Raw genomic sequence first — 2,486 nt, forward strand, 5'->3', positions numbered from 1 at the left:
GATCGAACCGGCAAAATTAAACCGAATTTTAAAGGAAAAAAAAAAGAAGGGATACAACACGAGGACTTCCCAGGGGGTCACCCATCCTAGTACAACTCTCGCCCAAGCACGCTTAACTTCGAAATTCCGATGGGATCCGATGCATTAGTGCTGGTATGATCGCATCCGTCATTCCCAGAACTCAAAATTCTATTATGCCTCCTTCTCCTCCGCCGCCCGTCACACCCCGCACGTACGCCCCTACGCCTTGCCCCCTTTCTCCTTTCCGCCCAGAGGAAAAACAAAAAGATTCGCCGATCGAACCGGCAAAATTAAACCGAATTTAATAAGAAAAATAAAAGAAAGGGATGCAACACGAGGACTTCCGAGGGGGTCACCCATCCTAGTACTTCTCTCGCTCAATCACGCTTAACTAAGGAGTTCTGATGGGATCCGGTGCGATAGTGGTGGTATGATCGCATCCGTCATTCACAGCACTCCAAATTCTATTATGCCTCTTTCTCCTCCGCCGCCCGTCATACCCAGCACTTTGGCCTCCGCACCTCGCCCCCTTTCTTTTTTCCGCCAAGAGGAAAAGCAAAAAGATTCGCCGATCGAACCGGCAAAATTAAATCGAATTTTAAAGGACAAAAAAAGGAAGGGATGCAACACGAGGACTTCCCAGTGGGTCACCCATCCTAGTACAACTCTCTCCCAAGCACACTTAACTTCGGAGTTCCGGTGGGATCCGGTGCGTTAGTGCTGGTACGATCGCATCCGTCATTCCCAGCACTCCAAATTCTATTATGCCTCTTTGTCCTCCGCCGCCCGTCACACCCTGCACGCGCTCCCTTGTGCCTTGCCCCCTTTCTAGTTTCCGCAAAGCGGAAAAACCAAAAGATTCGTCGATCGAACCGACAAAATTAAACCGAATTTTAAAGGAAAAAAAAATGAAGGGATGCAACACAATTCTCGCCCAAGCATGCTAATTTTGGAGGTCTGATGGGATCCGGTGCGTTAGTGCTGGTATGATCGCATCCGTCACTCCCAGCACTCCAAATTCTATTATGCCTCTTTCTCTCGTGCCGCCCGTCACACCCCGCACGCGGGCCTCCGCGCCTCGCCCCCTTTCTTGTTTTCGTCAAGAGAAAAAACAAAAAGTTTCGTCGATCGAACCGGCAAAATTAAACCGAATTTTAAAGGACAAAAAAAGGAAGGGATGCAACACGAGGACTTCCCAGTGGGTCACCCATCCTTGTACAACTCTCTCCCAAGCACGCTTAACTTCGTAGATTCGTAGATCGATCGCATTCGTCATTCCCAGCACTCCAAATTCTATTAAGCCTTTTTCTCCTGCGCCGCCCGTCACACCCCGCACGCGGGCCTCCGCGCCTCGGCCCCTTTTTTGTTTCCGCCTAGAGGAAAAATAAAAAGATTCGCCGATCGAACCGGCAAAATTAATTGAATTTTAAAGGAAAAAAAAAGGATGGGATGCAACATGAGGACTTTCCAAGGGGTCACCCATCCTAGTACAACTCTCGCCCAAGCACGCTTAACTTCGGGGTTCCGATGGGATCCGGTGCGTTAGTGCTGGTATAATCACATCTGTCATTCCCAGCACTCCAAATTTTATTATGCCTCTTTCTCCTCCGCCGCCCGTCACACCCCGCACGCGCGCCCCTGTTCGTTGCCCCCTTTATCGTTTCCGCCCAGAGGAAAAACAAAAAGATTCGCCGATCGAACCGGCAAAATTAAACCGAATTTTAAAGGAAAAAAAAAGGAACGGATGCAATACGAGGACTTCCCAGGGGGTCACCCATGCAAGTACTACTCCCGCCCAAGCACGCTTTACTTTGGAGTTCTTATGGGATCCGGTGCGTTAGTGTTGGTATGATCGCATCCGTCATTCCCAGCACTCCAAATTCTATTATGCCTCTTTCTCCTGCGCCGCTCGTCACACCCAACACGCGCGCCCCTGCGCCTTTCCCATTTTCTCGTTTCCGCCGAGAGAAAAACAAAAAGATTCGCCGATCGAACCGACAAAATTAATTGAATTTTAAAGGAAAAAAAAAAAGAAGGGGTGCAACATGAGGACTTCCCAGGGGTCACCCATCCTAGTACTACTCTCGCCCAAGCACGCTAACTTTAAAGGTCTGATGGGATCCGGAGCGTTAGTGCTGGTATGATAGCAACCGTCATTCCCAGCACTCCAAATTCTATTAAGCCTCTTTCTCCTGCGCCGCCCGTCACACCCCGCACGCGGGCCTCCGCGCCTCGCCCCCTTTCTTGTTTCCGCCTAGAGGAAAAATAAAAAGATTCGCCGATCAAACCGGCAAAATTAAACCGAATATTAAAGGAAAAAAAAAGAAGGGATGCAACACGAGGACTTCTCAGGTGGTCACCCATCCTAGTACAACTCTCGCCCAAGCACGCTTAACTTCGGGGTTCCGATGGGATCCGATAAGTTAGTGCTGGTATGATCACATCCTTCATTCCCAGCACTCCAA

The 2,486-nt window shown here is 49.6% G+C and overlaps 6 non-coding genes and 1 pseudogene across 6 annotated transcripts; all 7 read right to left on the reverse strand.

Moving 5' to 3' along the window:
• Positions 1–48: 48 nt before the first annotated feature.
• Positions 49–167, reverse strand: LOC124894339. Its single transcript, XR_007051145.1, has one exon. It is a non-coding gene; the product is annotated as a 5S ribosomal RNA (ribosomal RNA).
• A 177-nt stretch (positions 168–344) lies between these two features.
• On the reverse strand, positions 345–463 carry LOC124894349. The gene has a single exon (XR_007051152.1). It is a non-coding gene; the product is annotated as a 5S ribosomal RNA (ribosomal RNA).
• Positions 464–639: 176 nt separating this feature from the next.
• On the reverse strand, positions 640–758 carry LOC124894348. Its single transcript, XR_007051151.1, has one exon. It is a non-coding gene; the product is annotated as a 5S ribosomal RNA (ribosomal RNA).
• Positions 759–1,467: 709 nt separating this feature from the next.
• On the reverse strand, positions 1,468–1,586 carry LOC124894341. The gene has a single exon (XR_007051147.1). It is a non-coding gene; the product is annotated as a 5S ribosomal RNA (ribosomal RNA).
• A 176-nt stretch (positions 1,587–1,762) lies between these two features.
• LOC124894346 lies at positions 1,763–1,881 on the reverse strand. The gene has a single exon (XR_007051149.1). It is a non-coding gene; the product is annotated as a 5S ribosomal RNA (ribosomal RNA).
• Positions 1,882–2,056: 175 nt separating this feature from the next.
• On the reverse strand, positions 2,057–2,173 carry LOC124894345 (annotated as a pseudogene).
• Positions 2,174–2,348: 175 nt separating this feature from the next.
• On the reverse strand, positions 2,349–2,467 carry LOC124894347. The gene has a single exon (XR_007051150.1). It is a non-coding gene; the product is annotated as a 5S ribosomal RNA (ribosomal RNA).
• Between the last annotated feature and the right edge of the window lie 19 nt (positions 2,468–2,486).

Source organism: Capsicum annuum, unplaced genomic scaffold (genome assembly GCF_002878395.1).
Source record: "Capsicum annuum cultivar UCD-10X-F1 unplaced genomic scaffold, UCD10Xv1.1 ctg73197, whole genome shotgun sequence".
NCBI lineage: Eukaryota > Viridiplantae > Streptophyta > Magnoliopsida > Solanales > Solanaceae > Capsicum > Capsicum annuum.